Below are 20,251 nucleotides of genomic sequence, written 5' to 3'. Positions count from 1 at the left end.
TCTTTAAATGGAAACCCTGATCTGAAACCATCACCTTGAAACCCTCATTTTCAACCGCGATTCCTAATTTGAATCCCAAACCCAGTCTTGAAACTCTGATTTGGCGTCACTAAACCTGTTTTGAAAGCCTAATTTTGCTTTCAACCGTAATTTGCAACCCTAACCCTGGATTAAAGTGATGGACATGCAAGGCTAAACGTCCTCTAAGCACAAGCAACCCCCCCCGCCCCGCCACCATCAAAGGACCGTGGGCCATCGCAGCCCAGGTGGGGGCGGCGCTTTGTGGTGAAGATGTTACGCTCAACGCGCACGAGCAAGGTCGCGACGGGCGCGTGCTGACTGACAGCTCGCACCCGAGGTCAGCGTCATTCATCAGATGCGACCTGACTCGACTTTATTAAAGGTAGCCGCCGAGGCTTGCGCATCCCATAATACGAGAGCAGAGACGCCGTCTGCCGCCAAAAATGAAATTAAACATGAAGAAGAAAAAGAAGGAGAAGAAAAAGGCACTTAAATGCGCGCACCGTTGGGCCGATCTTCAAAGTTGTGGAGGACCTGAGACATTTTGGAACGCTTGCGGTTCGTTTCATGCTCGCGTGGTTTCTTAACCGTAGAAGGGTCCCGGGGGACGGAGGGCTGGAGCTAATCCCTGAGACGGTGCGCACCCTGGACCCGTCTCAAGTCACACACGCTTTCACAACAACAACTCTCTTCATCTTCAGTCGACTCGACGTGCTTTTTGTTTTTTGGGGGGAAAACTAAGGCGATTAGTTGCAGTTTTGTTCCGCTGTAGAAGCAATTACAGACACATGGTTTTGTTTTTTTCCTAACCTTTGCTTAAAACCCGAATTTGAAACCTTAATCCCCGATTGGAACTCTAGCCAAGGATCAAAAAAATGCATCTCAAACACTAACGCAAGCTTCAAACGAAAATTGAAACCACTTTTGGAACCCTAACAGGAAACTCTTCAAACCCTAATTGCAATCCTAATCCTTGTTTGAATTCTCATTTGATACCTGAACCAAAATTTGAAAACCTAACTCAGTCTAAAAAAAAAAAATTGAATTCAAAACTCTAAACTGCTTGAAACCTTAACTGCGGTTTAAAACCCTACCAAAAGCTTGGACGACAATTTCTTTTTGATTTTGAGAACCTTTCTTCCCTTATTTCAAACCCTATCTCAAGATCCAAACCTTCATTGGAAACCCTGATCCTTGTTGGAAATCTTCAATTCCGTTTTCATTTGCAGCATCAAATACAGTGTGTAGTTTTTTATGGATTTGCATTTTTAAAGCTACTCAACTAATTTGCGCTTGTGAAATCACTGATTTCATTGTAGTTGCTGATTTGTGTCTAATCTAGTCTATAATAATAATGAATAATTATGAGTACAGTTCTGTTGCATTACATAATCTCGATATGTCTTCAGTTTTACTTAATCAGTTTCCAGCGACGCGGCATTGTGTGCCTTGCAACTTTACGCTCGTGTGATGTTCGCTCTCTTAATTGCAGAGTGCAGTTTTTTTCCCCCGCAACTTTTTTTTTTTTTTGTGCAGAAAAGTTGAAAAAAAAGGAACACAGAGAATTGTGGTGTTTTGATTTGTTGTGAAATTGAATGTCGGGGTGTCACAGCAAGCAACTGATGCGAGCCTCAAACATTGGCGAGGTTCTGAAGTCACACGTCGCCAACTAATTCTGCTGACGAGCTCCACTCTACAAGTGGGATTGTCATCCAGACACAAAGCAAAAGAAATCTTTTGTCAGCCTGGAAAAAAAAAAAAGGAGTTTGAGCAAAGTCAATGTGGAGGTGCTCATTAAATTTGAAGGTACAACGGCAGAAAAAAAAAGCACGGCGTGGACGCGGACGGCGAATGCACCGCAAGGGTCCGACCGCATCGTGACATCATCAAACGGGGACGTGACTCCACGCGGAAATGTCGTCAGCGACGAAGGTAACGCTAAGCAAAAACCGTCAAGATCAAACGACTGTCAGTACAATTTATTTTTTTTTGCTGACTGCACACTGACAAGTTGATTTAGTTTGTGAATCTTTTTTTTTCCCCAACGCCGTTTTTCTCCAATTCATTTGGAAAAACCGCCATTTGTGTACTTTATGTTGGATACAAAACTGGAGTGTGACATCATTTACGACTGGCACACTACAAAGCGATAACGGCGGAATTATTTCCCAGCGTTTATAAATAATTCATACATGTTGATTAGATTTGTCCTCAGCCGGCACGGCTAATCCCGCACGACACTTGTTAGCGACGCTGAGGAGGCGCATGTTGACGGACGATTCCCCGCCGCCAGCTGCGGCCCGACGGAAGGCAAGCGGTGGCGGATTTAAGCAGCCGGGGATCAACACGTGTAATCTGAATCCTGATCGTTGTCGGCAAAAGGTAGAGAAACACCCAAATGGCGGAAAAGTTGCGCTCACCGTCGGATACGAGTTTTGCTATTTTGGGGATTGCGGAGGTGCCCCTGCGGAGAGCGTGCGTCTCCTCGCTTGGCAGGAACCTTCAGCCGTCTTCACGCCGGAGACGAGGTCAGGATGACATCGTCAATAATTTAACAAACCACTTTTGTACTTTTGCCTCCGAGCATTTCCCGAGGCGGCAGATTTGACGCCTTCCCGCCGTGCAAAGCAGCGTTGATTTGGTTTTCTTGTTTATTTTGCTCCGACCGATCCAAACGCCGGCGGCCGCCGGCGCTGTCAGGGCCCACAAAGACGCATTTTTTTTTCTGGCCTCTGCCTTGTGTTTTATTCATACAAATCACAACCAATCAAGCGGTCTCGCAAACAACTTCAACTGGACCCGACCCGAGCTAGGACTCGGCCAACAGTCCTCATTTAAGAGCCCCCCCACGTGCCGAGCAAATTTCATGCAGTTAATCCACTTTCAACCCTAATTTGTAATTCCCATGTTCAAAAGCCTTCTTCTTAACTCCCTGATCTTTGCGCCCTACCCTCATTTGAAGCACACATCTAAAACCCCAATTCTAAACTCCCTAACACCGGCCACTAAGCCGTCATCCAGGCTTTAAAACTTCATTTGAAAACGAGGAAGCGTTTCAAACGCTAATTTGAAGCCTTACCCATAACTTGAAGCCCAAAAGCCGAAACCTTGGTCGCTAAACCCTCATTTGAAGCCTTAACCCTCACAGTTTGGGACATTTTGAACGTGGCTGCATTTGACTTTGTACCCTCATTTCGTTTTCCTCCGATGACATTCAGAAATTAAAAAGTTTTGTTGTCTAAATATAAAATGCAAAGTGAGCGAGTGTGACGCGTCAACTTTGTGCAAGTTGTCAACGAGTCTCATTTGCAAACCGGATCTGCGCTCGCTGATGAGCTATTTTTTTTCCCGTTTTCTTTTCTTTTGAGTTGTGCACGCAAGTTACTCGAGTGCGCGTGTGTGTTCGTGTGTGCACGCGTGACCCAGTTGGCAAGTTGGAGACGGCTTGCGCTCGCTCTCGGGAGGTTGCGGCACAACAAACTTTTGCGAGCCAAATGTCACGTCTGCCTCTGCTCACACTTTGCATGTCGGCTAATTGCAAAGCAAAACAACAAATTGTTGCTCTCCAAACTTGAGCTCAGCAATCCGAAACCCTCATTTTTGTCTTGAAAACCTACTTTGGAAAGCCAACCGTCGCTCGTAAGCCCCGTTCAAAAACCCAACCATGCCTTCAAGCCGTCACGTCCTTTTTTGAATCCCCTAACCAGACTTGACACCCTAACTTGAAACCCTACCCTCTGTCGTAAAGCACTAAATCAAAACCCTAACCCTGACTTGAATCCTTAATGAGGACTCAAACCCCAACACTAGCTTGAACCTGGCTTCACTTGAAGCTTGAAACCCTGCCCATGACTTGAAACCGTAATTTGGAAGCCAAACTCTGGCTTGAAACCTTACTTTCAATCTCAAAAGAACACCACCGGATTTTTTTTCTTTTAACCACATGGCGAATATCCGTTGGATGCAATTAGAGAGTGGAGGTGTACCTAATCAAGTGGCTGCCAAACGAAACGCACACCCTACCCAACACACGCGCGCGCCCACACACATCCTTGAAGTGGAGCATGAAGTCCCTCCATTCGCACTCTCACAGGGGAATGTACCTGGTGGCTGCTTATCAGGCTGTGAAATGCTAATGCGAGAAGCTAGCTGACGCGTTGCGGCGCGGCCCCGCCTCCCGCCTTTTTTGCGAAGCCCACCTGCTCGTCCAGACTGCCCCTGCTTGTGACGCCAAGGTGTCACGACGCTGTGGGCAAAAGGAATACATTTCCATTCGCTTCTTTTCTCCTCCTCGTTACGCTTGGCGCCGGATCACTCGGATCCCGCAAGCGTTCGGAAGAAGCCGACTCGTCAGACTGCCGCTACATGATTGGACGAATGGTGGGGAGCGTCCGCACGGCAACTACGAGTATGGCGAAGAAAATAGCCGGACGTTGAAATATTTCCATTGGTAGTCGATCCCAAATGGAAATGTCGGTAAGGTTGGGTTTTAAGACGGAAATAAGGTTTCAAGCCAAAGTTAGGGCTTCAAGATGGGGTTAGGGTTTCATCTTGAGCCGCATACGAGCCGAAGGAAGTGGCAAACTTAAGAGAATTGATCAAGTTGTTAGCGGGAAAAAAAAAACTCAAAAAACTCAGCCAATCAGGATCTGACGCCGCGACATCAATCGGCGCGTCCTCCCTAGCAAACTGCGAGCCTTGTTTTGGTTTTATTATTCCTCATCCTCGGCGCCGCTGACTTCTCTTTGATTCCCACTCGTTATTTCTCAATTTGTGCTGCTCCTGCAAGGCCTTGGGTTTTTTTTTTCCCCTTCTCTACACCACGCCGACACGCCTACACCACCGTCACCACATCCGACGCCATTTTTGCCGTCATTCCCACCCACCATTATTCATTTTCACTTACTTACTTTTTTTTTTTTAACATAGGATTAATATATTTTTGTTCATCTGTCTTTGCCAGTGATGAACACAATGGCACCAAATGTCGGTTAGACAAAGCAAATGAAAAACAATATATTTCTATATCCATGGCCAGCAGTTGGCAGTGTTGAGCCTCTTTTGGATGAGCTCACTGTTCGTCAAAACATGTGCTTTGACGCTTTGGAACATGTCCGGAAAGTCAAATTGATCAACAGTGTCACAAACGAGACGAGATTACTTCAATTTAGAAGTAGAAGTGACGACGGCATGCGTATAGACACGCACACACGCTGCTATATACGACTACGACTACTAATTAGCATGCAAATAGTGTGTCAAAAAGCACAATTGTGGCATTTGTAAATAAATTATATTGCCGTGAAAAGCACATTTTCATCGCTGCCGTTCTTATTTTATCAAAGAACTGCTCAGAAGTGAGCGGCAACGTTGGGTTAGGGTAAATGCACTCGATACGCCGTCGGATTGTCGTTTTAAGTTGGAATGAGAGAGGAGTGGACGCCCCTGACGGGCTCTCATCATCCTCGTCCATCTTTGAACGAGTGGAGGCGCTCGGTCCTTCTCCCACGCCCCATTACGGAGCGCTGGCCTCGCTCCAATTACTGTTGCGTGTCGAGTGCGCGTCGGTCGGTCAGTGACAGGTTTGATCTGAGCGCCGCGTCGGGTTGCTCGCTCGCAGGGGGGTGTGCTCAAATACGCAATTTGTAGCTTTCAGAAAAAAAAAAAAAAACGGCTGAGCAAATGGGAAAAAAGACGATGAGCAGCTGGAGTGGATGTCTGAGTGTTAAGTTTTTTTTTTTTTTTTTAGCGGTTATGATTTCGGTTCCAAATTCGGGTAGGGTTTCGAGCAGATTTGAGCATAAGCAAATGAAGAATGCACCCTAATGAGCAATGATTCTCTTTTTTTTTTTATTGGCTCGTGCTGAGCAGCGGTAGAGAATCAGCACCACTGAAAATAGAGCGGAGGTTTTTTTTTTAAACATGATCATTTCCTTCCTGAAGTGATTTGTTGATAACTGCAATTTTGCGCCTTTTGCTGCGTTGGGACGACACCACCAAATAATCCAATTTAGTCCCGCTTTGAAAAAGGAAATTAAACGTGTAAATCATGAAAATGAGAACTTTATGTAATAGTTTTTCTGTACTGGAGGAGTTGGTGAAAACGACACACACGCGCACACACACACACACACGCTCGCCATCCTGACACGTTTTCATGCCCCAGAATGCCGAGCGGCAATGTGCCGCGATTACATAATGACGGCGGATCCTTTAAGAGACATTTAAAAGGCTGCAAATGCAACGAGCGCACACACACACACACACACAAACGAGGCTCACCTAATAGGACATCAAATATTCATGCTGGGCCGTGACTCGCTTTGCATGTTTGGAAAAGACACACTTCAAACTTGAGAAAAAAAAAAACAGAAAGGAGCAACCATGCAGAGAAGAAGAGAGAACAGCTCGTCGTCAGTTTTGCACTGCCGGCGAGATTGGACGCCAGTGTCGATTGGTCGTCTCATGCCATCTTTGTTCTCATGACGGTCCCGTGTTAAAATGCAGCCGTATCATTTACGTGCACGCCGAATGGCACGATGCGATGACATCATTAATTGAGTGACAGAAATCTGCAGGTGAAACGGACCCCATGACGCATCGACGTCGTAATCATGCAACGATGTGCTGGTCATACGAAGATTCAAGAGACGGGCTGGCCCGCCACCATGCATTGATCCGAAGAGAAATTGACGGGAATGCGCTGACCCGGTGAGGCGCTCGTCCTCACATGCATTCACTTCTCTGGTCTTAAGACCCACTGACCCAATCAGGCACGGGTGCCAGGATTCATCGACCCGACGGTAAAAGGGTCCCAAGACACACTGCCACAACCAACCGGTTCCAGGACGCAATGACCCAATAATGCCAATAATGTCAATAACGCTCAGCTTGCGGGATTCACAAGCAAGAGCAGCAAAACCAGGTCCAGAAGTAAAAACCCAGCCCCAGTTTGGCTTGAACCACAATCGCTTGGAATCAACCGGCAGGTACCAAGAGCTCGTTTACCTGCCGGTGGGTTGATGAGGATTTTTGCTTTCTGGATCCGGTTTTGGTACCGGTGTCCATGAGTTTCAACCAAACTCAGAAATTGCGACTGATCCCGTCAGATCGGCGCCATCTTGCTGTGATGTGACTGAGGCCCTCGAGAGGAGAGATGACTTTTTTGCTCTCCGGTCTCAACACGTCACGCTGACGGTCGGACGAACGTCGCAAGAACTCGAGCTTCAACTTGGACGTCGTTTCTGTGCGTGACATCAATGGCGCTTTCCATGTCCTGTCGGGGTTACGCTTTCATGACTCAATCCACGAAGATTTTCTCTGTCATGTCAAACGCGGGTGGTCTCTCTGAAAACTCTTGTGAGATTCCGGCGACACTCGGGACCTGAAGAAAGCCGTCTTCACGGGATCGTGCGACGGCCTCACAAGGAGAAGCTCAAAATGTTTGACTTCTTCTTGCCCTCGCTCGTCTTTCTGCTCTCTGGCAGGAATTTAAAACCAAGCGACCTCCTCAAAGTGTTTGGCGCGTCGTCAGGTCTTGGCGAGTCCGTTCCCATCGAGACGGATAAAAAAGTCATGACACAAACTCCGCGCGTCGTTTCACGTCTCGCGCCGCATTCGAAGGAAACGATGCTCGAACTTGTCGTACTCGTCGGGATTGCACCGACGACGCCGCAGATCGACACCCGTCTCACTTTTCTGAACACCCCCGCCCGCGTTCCCCAAATAGGCGCTAAATGAATAAGCGGCCCTGAAATAAGATTGCCGCCGAATGCGAGAAGGCGCCACCCGTCTTGTCGATGAGCCGTTTTGGCGGAGAAAACTTTCTTCTTCTTTTTCCGGGGGACGCAAACGCAAGGGTGGAAGGTGGAAATCCGCGCCGCATGAACGATGGCGGATTTTTTTTCTGTTCAACATATTTTTATTTCCAGTTTGGATGTTGTCATGTTCATAAATTCCAACTGGCCACTTCCCGCCTGCTGGTTGAGAAAGCGCCAAGCCTGCAAATGGAATTCCAAAGAAGAATCAAATGAACCCGGAGACAGCACAGCCTAGCCTGGAAGTGCCCAGACGGCATGCTAACGTGCACACCCCCACCCTTTCAGTGAAGGCATGAAAGTCATCTTCTTGGACGACTGCGATGATGTTTCCATTGAAGCCGTCATCGATCGTGCTAATTGATTAAAACCTTTGATCCAATGGCGGGAAAAGGGCACCTGATAACAGCCGCAAGCTTGGAAATGGAGTTGATCATTTTTGTTGATTTGTTGTACACTTTTCAGCCATCTTGTGCGGACATTTCCTCTGTAGCGTTGTGGGTGAACTTCAGCGGACCTCAAAAAGAGGGGCGCACCCAAAATATTTAATTTCGGGGCTGCATTAGTTTCATTTCAAAGACATGAGCGAAATCAAACAAAAAGGGGGAGTTTTTGAGTCTTGAAAGACGGTAGTCGGCCACGCCCACCTTGGCCAATCAGCCACGCCCACCTGTTGCTGACTCACTGATTGTCAGATTGTTTGACAGTCAAAACCGCCCCACGATCTCTCTTGGCCTCCGACCACAAGTTCCGCCTTTGAAACCGTTTGCCTGTCCCCGTGGCTGTTTGGGGATTTCTGCTCCAAAGACAACAAAAGTGCGACTTCTCAGCCCTCCTTTTCGCATCCCTGACCTGCGACTCGCTAATTACGGCGCATCAGACGTCTTTGGCCCGAGACGAATTCCCAATGGTCAACGTTTCACCACCTCGACGGCAAAGTTATCTGGCCTTTCACGCGACCTTCCTCAGTCCAGATGAAAGTCGTTAAGAAAGACGTTGGCAACTATTGCGGCGCCGACGCCACATTTGGCTCACGTCAACACTGCAGGTTCTGACAGAACGACGAGCTCGTCTCAGTTTACTCCCAAATTCAATTAGCGTGACATTTGGGGCTCTTTAACGGAACAACAACATATTATTCACGTGCACAAATGTCAACAGGTGAAGACAAATGTTCATTTTCATTTCTGCCATCTAGCGGAAGAGCATTTCATTGTCCGGCCTGTCACGATACATCACCGGCAAAGACGAGACCGTATCAGTCGTCGAGAAATGACCGTTTTCAAACCAGTTAAGTGAAAATAAATCATTTCTCGCGGCACAACACCGTGATGAAGAATCACCGCTTTGGCGTGCGGGCAAAACTAACGGGATAAACACGCCGCCGTCACGAGGCGAGCGTAGCATTTCACCTCCCACATGGCGCCGCGCTCTGCTGGTGTCGGCGGCGGGGACGTGTGAACGCGCTTCCGCCGCCCGACCGTGTCTTGGTTGTCAGACAAATTCGCTCGGTGGCCTTTGCAGACATTGGAACGGTCACTCACAAAAGACCCCCCCCACGGCGAGCACGCTGGACATCATCCGAGCAGCGCACTCGAAGCAACGATGGCGCTGTTCTTCGTTCCGTTGTGTCGGTAGAATGACGGAAAATGAGCAGAAATCATTTGGAGGGCCACCTTGACGATTGGTGCTTCACCATAAAGCTTAGCGAGTGAAAGATATTGCACTGCGCAAGGATGCCCTCTATTGGTCGCGAGCGGGATAGAAATAAAGGAATAAGTCAAAGTGATTTGAGGAGCTCCATTAGTTGTGTTTTTCCGCCACCTTGTGACATAAATAGGCAATTTTAAACCTTTGGAGCACCGGGACAATTTTTGCTATTCATGAAAATTTTGCAGGTTGCTTTTTGTACACGCGTTACAGCAGATTGTCCGAAAAGTCAAAAGTTTAGGAGCTTTTGGATTGTAATTATTCTTATTTATGAACATACATTTGGCTTAATTGCCATGGACAGTTTCCCTGAGGAACAAGCGGAAGGTAGAAAAGTCGAAATAAGGCTTACTCAATTAAATAAAAGAAATTAGCAGTGAGGCTAACGCTTGCTAGCATGGCAGCCCGAAAGGTTTTCTATTTATTTATTTTGTTTTTTTACACAAAATATTCTAGGGTCCATTCTCGTAAGGCCTGGCCAGCTGCATGCCAAAAAATGATTGAACAAATTCCACACATGCCCCCCCCCCCCCAGCTTTCTTTAAAATTGAAATCATTCATTTATTTAACCTTGATTTCAAATCACAAATTACTTCTCTGGCTCGCGCACGCATGAACGTGCTTAACAAATAAGCCACCTTGAAGCGGAATTTGCGATCTGATGAAGTGATGCAGGTGTACCTAATCAAGTGTCCCGTGTGCGAGCGCATGACCGCCCGTGTAACACATTGGCCGAAGTCGTTAACTCACGCACGCAACCGATTGGAAGACAATCAATGACATTATCGAGGGACGGCGGTGGAGCACGCGCAGCACGCGCAGCACACACGCACGCGCACACAAACACGTTGAGGCGTTCTCTCCTTTGCAGTGGCGGCTGCACCATTCACTCACTCACTCTTTTTCCTTCTTTGCTTTCATGCAGCAATTACGCGTCAATTCGGGGCCAAAGTGGCGTGGGACGTCCTCCAACTCCCGACGTGCACGCGCACAGCCAACCAAGCGATCACTCCACCATCGCACCCTTCATTCTATGCGTTTTTGACACGCGCGCGCACACACACTCGAGATGAAGAAGAGGAGCGTCTGCCTTCATCATCATCATCATCATCATCACCATGAGGTGTGAAAAGTGCGCAATGTCCTCCTCCTCCTCATCTTCATCTTCAAGTTGTCCCCTCGTGACATTTCCGTTTCATTCCCCACGCACGCGTAAAAACTTGCAGCTTTTAAATAACAACAAGCCCAGGTAGGAAAAAAAAACTTACCTGGCCGATCTCCCGCCTAAAAAGCCAAAAGAAGCCCGGCCAGTGTATTGTCCATCACCTTCATGTTCGTGGTGGTCCTCTGCCTGTCTGCGCGCTCGCTTCCCCCGCGTGTGTGCGCGCGGATGGCGGCTGCAGGACGAGCGAGTCCAGCCAGAGGCTCCCCGGGCTCCTCATTGGTCGCCTCGCGCGTCAATCGGCGTCAAGCCCCGCCCCTCCCTCCCTCTCTCTCTCTCTCTCTCGCTCGCTCGCTCTCCCTCTCCTCTGCCTCATCTCCTCCCTCCTTTACCTTTCCGGTTATCTCCTCCCTCATCGGCTCGTCACTTTCTCTGTTAACACGTGATTACAGAAGATAGTGATCACGAAGCGATATGTTATCCCACTCTAATTTTCCGCACGCACTCACAAAAAAATCCAATTTCCAGACTTTTAGGGAAATGCTCTGAAACAAACTTTTTACACCAAGAACCAGCTCAAAGAATACTTTGCTCTCCAAGTGCCGCCAACATTTAAATGTAGCAGTATAGTGTGCGCAAGTGTTCACCCCCCCAACTTCTTTATCAGTTTGAACATTAACACTGCGCTTAAATATGGATGGGAAAACATAATTTTTTTTCAATGTGCTCATGATTGTGACATGAAACAAAACACTGTCCGATCAGGCGCTAACGGCTAGCTTAGCGTCAATTTTTTCTTCTACTACTCCTTTTTTTTCCAGCGTATATCTCAGCAGTCTTTATGCTCCGTGGCACTCTACTGCCCCTCCACAGGTCATTTTTGGTACTACAACTGCTGCAGATACGTTTTGCTGTGTTGCTAAGTGCCTGTAAAGCACTCACGAAAGAGCAGTCAGCACATTTAAAAAAAAAAAAAGAAAAAACAGGATGCATGAAGCTGGCTTTAGATGTCCAACTCCTAATTAGTCCGGCGCGTTTTCAGCAGTTTGGCCTCCGTATTTATTCAGGAAGTTGGCTCTGAAGATTTATGACATCAAAATTGCTGCGCTAGTCACAACTACAAAAAGAGATGTCGGTCGACTAGTGCGGCGCTTGGATGTTTTGTTCAGCTTGCTCAATAAGATTCCATCCCACCAAGGTGTCTATTTATGTTTGCCTATCTGCCGAGAAGAAAAATAACGGGCTGTGACGGAGACGTTGACAATTCGATGGTAAGGAGATTAAAAAAAAAAAGAAAATCCAATCGTCATGTGCGTTCACGTACAGACGCGGCTGCCTACAGAGCTTCTGTTCACAGGAAGCGTAAACAGCATTTGAACCTGACGCTTTGCACTCCTCGCTGATTTTCAACGACGCCTCAGCCGCTGACAAAAACACTTCCCTCTTCGAGTGTCAACACATTTGGTGACAATGACAGGCTGCGGCGACCCGCGGGGCCTCGCCGCGCCGGCTGCTGCGCGGCCATCATCGGAGCTGCCGTTCAATGCAACATTTGAAACAAACAACTCCAATTGTCACATTTTTTGTATTTGTGTGCGGGAAGATACAAATCAAAACGCCATTGGAAGCGGGGAACGTTCAAGTTGGACTGCCGAAAATCGGTGGAGGTTTTAAATGAGACTGAAATTTTTTTAAGATAAGACAACCTTTATCTTTTAAATTGGTTAAAAAATTGAAACAATTGAAATCCCATTGCCATAAGCCCCGCCCCCCCTCTCTCCCAAAAAACGAGAATTTCTAAAAGGTTACCCAATGAAAAGAAAAAGCTGCACTGGAAATTTCCCAATAAGAATTCGGTAAAATCCTGAAAAAGGTTTGCTGGTACGAGACGACTTTAAATCTCTCCAAACTCTATTCAAGTTCAAGTAAGAATAAAGTAAATCCACAAAAGTTGTACGGCTTGAAATATATCCCTGAAAAGTTGGGCAGGAAAAAATACCACCTCCGTAAAAAAAAAAAGAAAAAAACGACACCACAGCCCACAAAGATTGTTAACATCCGACTACCCAAAGTAATGCAGATTAAAAAAAAAAAATCTTCGCAGTTTGGAGAAAAGTTGTTTTCAAGACTACCGTAATTCCTGCAATAGTTGCGCAGGTGAAAAGACGCCAATCGCCGATGCACGTTACAATACGACGACCGGAAAAGCACTCAAAGCCCCCCCACCCACAGCCTCTCGTTAATGATTCCCAGCTCCTAGCTCCGCCCCCCCACCCCGCCATCCTCTTCTCCGTCCTGCAGATTTCTTCTCCACGGTCTAATTGATGAGCGAACACTAACAAGTCGCCCTCCCCTCGCCGCTCTCCATCATGCTGTTGCTCCTCAAGGACCTTTCTCCCGCTCTCTCACCCCCCCCACCCCCTTCCACCCTCTCTCGCCATCCTTCTCTCGCTTCCACGCGGACGTTCATTATTCATGGAGTTAGTCTTTGGATCCAGAGCAAAGGCACGGCTGAATTGACGGGCACACGCAACAGCTGGCCTCAGGCCACGCAGGCGCAGGCAGGTCGGACATGACTGACTGACTAATTGATTGACAGCAACCAGTCGGACGAGGAACATGCGGCGGAACACGAGCGGCCGCGTTTCCGACATGGCCTAATTGCGTTTTCCAAGAGGGATGGAGGAAAATGGAATTGGGATGTTTTTTTTTTATGTTTGTTTGTTTTCTCGGGGTGAATGCAAGCACGGTCTCTCATCTTGTTGACATCTGTTTTCCTGATTGGCACCGTTAGCGACAGTTTAGCTTGCTTGTGGATTGTTGCCATAGCAACAAAACAACAACGCACACAAGCCAAATGGCGAATTCACTCTGGCCAAGGCCACATCTGATGTAAAAAGAGTGCTTTGGTGCCAACTTGTGTCATCTTGGCGGCGAGGAAGCAAGTTTCATTTCGTCAGGCCATGACGATGTCTAATTGCAAAAAAAAGTGCTTTGGCGCCATCAAGCACATGTAAGAAATTACAAAAGTGAAGTGGGCTTCAATTATTGAATAATTTTTTACATTTGATCTTCCCGACTATGAAAATTTGTGTTACGTTGTAAAACAAGGACGAACTGAAGTCTTACTTTACTATGCAAAACTTTGAAGGCTTTCCGGTAATCTTATACTTGCTTAACTTTTGTGATTTTTTTCAGCTCCTATAACCACCGTCACACTGCTCCAGGGCGATGAAGGCAAAAAAAAAAAAAATGAAAAAAAAAAATTCTCTGCACCAGACATTTCATCCACTGGTCCAAAAATTGCGCAATCCCCCCCCCCCTCTCCAATAATCCTTCCTGCCGTTTCTTTTGTGGTGTCACAAGTCACCGACAGCTCATTTGCAGTCTGACATCTTCTGCAGTTTCAACTCTTGTTGCCATTTCCCTGCAAACGGGCTGTCAACATCTCGCGAACAAATATCGCGTTCCTTATCTCAGCGAGCGAGTAGTGAGGAGAAGCAAAGGGAGGAGGGGGAGGAGGAGGAGCAGCAGGAGACACTCGCAAGACTCTGCATGAAAAAGATGAAAGCACAAAGCTCTTGAATAAAGCCCGGCGAAAGGCTCCGCTGGGAGGCGGTAAAGTGGTATTAAAACAGTAGTAAACAGCCTATAAAGCCGGATGACGGCCGTAAACGCGCATGGATCCCGTCCATGATTTATTAATGGACGCCAGGCCATGGCGCTCATAGAAGTGTTAATCCCCGTTAACGTAGGAGGCGGATTCTCCACAACAACAACAATCCGCCACGGCGGAAAGGTTGCTGGACTATCGATCGGGGGGTCGTTCCCGCGACGATTTCCCTGACGACTTTTTAATGACGCCGCTTTAAATCACAGCTAATTGCCGCTTTCCAAAGAAAATGTGCGATCAATATCGGGAATGATAATGCATTTTTATTGTCTGATATTTTTTTTTCTAACCTTCACGTGTACGTGAACTGCACAACTACCGATAGTCCAAAGCAGGGCTCCTCACTCCTGTTCCTCAATGTCCGGTTTCCATCTCACCCTGCTGCAACACATCTGATTCAAATCATCAGATAATCAGCAAGGTCTGAAGAAGTTAGATAACGATACTAATCATTTGAATCAGGTGTGTTGGAGCAGGGACCGATGGAAAACAGGACAGACAGCAGTCCTCGAAGAACAGGATTGAAGACTTTGGGTTTAAACGGTGATCCTCATCAGCGGTTCTCAACTGAAGTCCCACTGGGACTTGTTTCAAGCCACTTCTTAGAATTTAACCTAACCTGCGTTTGTTTTAGAAGACGTTTCGACTCTCACATTAAATGTCGAGTAAATTTTACGTTTACGTTCCACCTTCTGTTGTCATTCCGCAGCAGGCGGCAACGCGGTTGCTTTGGAAAACAGCGGCGTAATGTTGACTTGAACTGAATTGATTTCCACAAGGGTCAAAAGGGTTGAGTGTGTTTGCAGACGTCATTCATTCAAATATGTGTATTCAGTGGTTTAAAAAAATAAATAAAATTAATTCTTGACATCCTTGAAAGATCTGCGAGCTGCCAGCTACGATGAGTCTGCTCGTTCTCGCTGCAAAGCATCCAACTTTAATGCCGGCTCGGTGTTTTCCCACCGTTAAAAATCCATAAAGTACTTTACTACGAGGAGTGCACTGTGTACGTCCGTAAACAAAGGCCGACATGAATAATTGCGGCGCCGGAGCTGCGTGTTTGTTTGGCCGTCGAACATCTCGTTACCTCGTTAGAATGGATGAATCGTCGCTGCTCGGTTGATTGCGCTTCTCGGTGCGAGACAGCTTGCCGCTGTGGGTCCTTCAAATGCGGACCGCGCAAGTGCGTGCAGGCGGGAGGGAGGGAGGAACGGCGGGGGGTGCGCGGTGTGTCTGCGGAGGATCCCCGCGGCGTTGCCAGAGGCGGGAGAATGCAGGCAGGGGCGGAAGTTCCAACATTTCCCACCATTACGTGTGTGCTTTGTGGGAGTTTTGTGATCCGATTGCTGTGAAAATGCGGTTGTCGTGCGCACCCCCTGCGGGTCCGCATGTGCAGCATCGTGAACATTGGATGGTGTCAAGTGTTGGGGATGAATTCATGGCAAATTCTGGCACAAAGGCACGGACAGGGAAGGTCGGGAGGGGTTCGCGTGGGACAAAAGGTGTTGGGGTGGCTTGAGTTGGAGTTAAAAATTGGCGGTAACTAGGTTGGGTTCCAAATCCCGACTCTGCATTCCAGTGAGTCAAAAAATAGATTTTAAAATCTTGCTGCTGGAGGAAAAAAATCCATGCAAGATCCAACATCCGGACCGCTTCAGGCCATCTGGAACGGGCCTCTTGTGTGTTCCCAGTACCAGAACCAAACAAAGCGAAGCAGCATTTAGTTACGATGCCCCTCACCTGTGGAACAAGCTCCACAAATATGTCCTGAGGTCGGCTTCCATTTTTGTTCACTGCAGCTTTCGCATAAATCGATCCTTTAGTCTATTCTCGTTAATTCCCATTTGGTTCTCCGATTGTGTCTGAGTAAATCCGATAATTGTCGGCTGTCGTTCTCCAAAACTGATGACTGCTTGTATGTCTTCGCCGCTTCTGAATCATTAATGAAGTCGAGAATGTCGTTTTGCAGCCACGCATGAAATCCGAGTCCCGCTTTTGACGTTCCAACCGGGCGACGTGACCGCCAGGCAGCGAGTGCGTCGCAAGACGAGCTTGACATTCGATACACGGGGCAGCAAGAGACGGGATCCGCTTGATTTATTTCGTATTTAGGGGCAAACACGCCCTGCTCGATCTTAGAGGTCGAGCTTCTCTGTGGTCGCCTTTACAACTTTTCAACCGATCCACCGCGCGAAACGGGAACGTCAAACTTGAAATGTGATCCGCCGTGATTCGCGACTTTGTAGTCGAGCCACATTCCGACTGCGCGGCCGCCGCCAAGCTCAGCCGTGGAAAAGTAAAGTGATATTTATGGATGAACATTATGGAAAGTCACGGGTCAAAAGGTTTCACTTCCTGGCAGATGGCGACTGCTGCCGGCGGTGTCTGTGGCTCAACCTTAGCGACGTTCTCCTAACCTTTTTCACACTCGATAAACATGGCTTTATGAACAAAATACGACCGCCGTTTAATGGCTGACAAAAACCCAGATGACTCGACTTATTGGAATGATATACGGCCATTTAAGGAGATACTTTGTCTCCAGTTTCGGGATTACGGCTGGGTTTGCCTTAATGTCTCAAGAGTAAGTCGTTGGGGTGAATGTTTGGTTTTTAGCTGTCGTGAGTTGAGCTCGTGGATCGGGTTAGAGTTTCAGTTAGTGTTAAGAGATGGTGCACAGGTTTACAGATAAGAGTTGGGAGTAAAGGTTGGGGTCAGGATTATAAAGTCATAACAACCAATTGTGATCAAGCAAATCATTTTTTTCAGTTTTTTTGTTAACGTACCAAACGTTCCAATATTTACAGGCTTTCAGCCAACTGATAGCAGCTCCCATAAAAGTATTTATGGATGAACATAATGGAAAGTCACGGGTCTAAAAGTTTCACATCCTGGCAGGCAGAATTTGCCATTGACTGTTTCCCGTGGCCCGGATGTAACCGAGCATCTCAAAACCTTTTTCACACTCAATAAACGCAACTTTATGAGCAAAATACGGCCCCTTTTTAATGGCCGACAAAAACTCAAATGACCCTACTTATTTTCATGACATACAGCTGTTTAAGCGGCTATTAGCTTTTGAGTTTGGGGGTAGAATCAATGTTTTAGGGCCCGGGTTAGATTGAAGGGATTTGAGGGCGGAAGGGTACCGAGGTCACGGCCGGAGGGCGGGGGACGGATTGGCAAATGAGGGTCAAGTGCACAACTCTGGTTTTCAGGTTCGGGATCCAGTCAGGGTGAAGGGTTTCCATTTTAGATTCATGGATTAGGGTCTAGGTTTTAAGGTTAGAATTAGGGGATAGGTCTAAGGTGTGAGGTTTTACAGGGTAGAGGTCTGGTTTTCGTGTTCAGAGTTGCCACTTGAGTTTTGAGAGATTTAGAAATGGATCAGAGTTAAGCTTTTAAGATTATGACTAGATTTAGGGGGTGGCATTACGGATTTAGGTTCATGATCAATTTTTTTCTAATTCACATCCCGAAGTGATAACGTCCAAATATGATGCTGGCAGCTCTGATTAAGACTCATCGATATTGACGGATTCACATTCCGAAAAGGACTCTCTCGTGTCAACGAGTCAACGATGGCCGACCATCTCGCAAGCTTTCCGCACTCGATAAACAAAACTTCAAGAACTAAATCTGACGGCTGTTTAATGGACTAAGAAAAAAAGGAAAAAAACCCGTTGACCCTACTTACTGTAATGACATATGGCGTTTTAACAGCGATTCTCTCTTCTCAAAGAAGCCCTTAGTGGGTGTTTTGTTCAGCAAAAAAAAAAAAAAAAAAAAGGTCCTTTTTAGTCGTCCTCGAATCCCTTCTCTTTTGTTCCTGCACGCATTGCGAGGGACCAATTAAACTAATGGAACTTTTACTGCCGAACTCTGCATCAGCCAGCCTTGTTTTGGTCCCACACGCACCGTGAACTCCAATTGCGCCCGAGGAGGAAGTGCACTATTTAACACAAAGTGAGTCGAGAGGAAGCCCCCGCGCTGAGGTAACAACTTCAGGACGGGGGCACGGCCTGACAAAACGCGAGGCGACAGGTGCGCGTTTTGCCCATGAACGGAATTTGCGGGAGATGAGACGACACGGCAAAGTTGCCCGCAGCGCCAGCGCCGACGCCAAGTGGAAATTGACACTGTCGGATGTCATCGGCGTGAAGGCGATGGAGAGGCAGACGCACACCTGCGTCACTCCCGTTCGTCCTCGACGGCCCACGACGAGAAAAACGCCACCAGGAATTGCCGGGGCAAGCCGAGCGCGGTGAAATATTCATGCGGTTGCTCGGCGGGCGGCGTTCCAACAATGTCGGCTTGCCGACAAAAACAGACGAGATGGCGTATAAAGCTTTCATAGTTTGCTGTAAATGTTGGATGACAAATCTGATTAGCGTCACGCCATCAGCATACAAACATTTCTCTTATTAATCCGACCGACCTCGTTGGGTACCAACAGAACCAAAATAGCTTCTTTGAATAAACAAAGACGGAAGTTTACTTGCGTGAGTGATTACCTTCATTTTTCTCACTTTGGGACCAACCCGAGTCGAGGCTGAGAAAAGGCGCCACAAAATGCTCCACGTGTGGAACTCTAACAGCTGCAGAACAACAAAGTCCTTTGAAATCAGACGTGCATATTGTAACGATGAGAATCCAAGTCAGCAGTTTGAAGCGTTTCCGTTGCTGAAAGGGCACCAAGATGTCAAACCGTAACGGGCGAACCTCTGATGGCACCACCCCGAGACAAGATGTTCTCCTAAAGCGAGCGAAGCCGACATTTTGTTGTTTTATTCAACATGTTGGCAGCCGTTGTTTGCGTTTAACAGTTGCAAAGAGTCCAGCAATATCCCTAAAAACCTGACACACCAAGGTCGTCTTGGGTGAACTCCAAGCGTGCGGCCTGTGCACCGAGACAATTTCCAGAGTATTGATTTGCGCTGGGCACAACACCACCTCACCCTCTCGCCGTTTCTTTTTGTCCGAGTGGGCCGACAAAATCGCCGCGCAACAAGACGCTCCCCTGCGGAGCGGCGCCATTGTTCCCGAATACGGCCAGCGCCTTGATCTGTATTCAGGTCCACCTCGAGCGGCCTCATCGCTCACACAGTGTGTTGCTCGCACTCCAGGCCTCATTACATCCTCTAACTCTGAATTCATGGAGCATGAGTCCCACGGTGAAGCCGGCTTGTTTGGCCCAGCACATTAGCTTGAAGCTTTGTTTGCGTCCCACAAAACATTGCAAGCCAGTCAACCCGACGTCTCTTTAGATCATCCTTTAAAGTGATGTTCAATCGCCTTCATTCACGGGCAACTCATTTTTAGTAGCATTGAGCCGCTAAATTAGCAGCTAATCAGGCTATTAGCAAGCACCAAATAGCACTAACGTTATCATTCACGCTCCTCACCCAGTCCGCAGTCGATGTTCTTCAGTCAAAGGAAAGGCGCTTTTACAACTTGTTGAGGTTTAGTTACGAAACACTCATCTCCCAAATGAGCCGCTAATGTGGATATTAGCAGCGTTTTAGCCTTGATAACTTTTAGCTTTGGAAGTGATTGGAAAGTGAAGTAATTGGCAGCGAGAAAAAGAGTCTACTTAACTCATCGCCGTTTGGCTTCGTAACGCTGACTCACTCAATTAGCAGCTAATCTGGCTAATTGTGGCCTGTTAGCCGCAATCTAATTGACAATTTGGGAAACCGCGAGGAATTTTAGCACAAATATTGCTTTTTTTTTTTTAATTTCCAATTTTTCAGATTGTTTTACAACTCTGATAATAATTTAGAAAGAATTTGTGGGTCAATCCCGTCAAAATATTTTTGGATAGTTGCAAGGTTTAGCAACACGAAGCTAATGTGTAATGAAGCAGCT

The 20,251-nt window shown here is 47.3% G+C and overlaps 1 protein-coding gene across 5 annotated transcripts in view; it reads right to left on the bottom strand.

Annotated features, from left to right (window-relative positions):
• LOC148318662 (cadherin-18) overlaps positions 1–20,251 on the bottom strand; it is a 102,812-nt gene that overhangs the window by 35,320 nt on the left and 47,241 nt on the right. The window contains exon 1 of one of the 5 annotated variants that reach the window (XM_088282668.1): positions 10,817–10,957. The exons of the other annotated variants lie outside the window; for them this stretch is intronic. The gene's annotated coding sequence lies outside the window, so the exon portion shown is untranslated. Of the gene's footprint in view, positions 1–10,816; positions 10,958–20,251 lie in introns of those variants that run through there. 5 annotated transcript variants of the gene reach the window in all.

Source organism: Idiotropiscis lumnitzeri, chromosome 19 (assembly GCF_059441095.1).
Source record: "Idiotropiscis lumnitzeri isolate Australia: NSW breed Sydney's pygmy pipehorse chromosome 19, RoL_Ilum_1.0, whole genome shotgun sequence".
Classification (NCBI taxonomy): domain Eukaryota; kingdom Metazoa; phylum Chordata; class Actinopteri; order Syngnathiformes; family Syngnathidae; genus Idiotropiscis; species Idiotropiscis lumnitzeri.
Note: the sequence above shows the minus strand (reverse complement) of the source record. Positions and strands in the feature narration are given on the sequence as shown.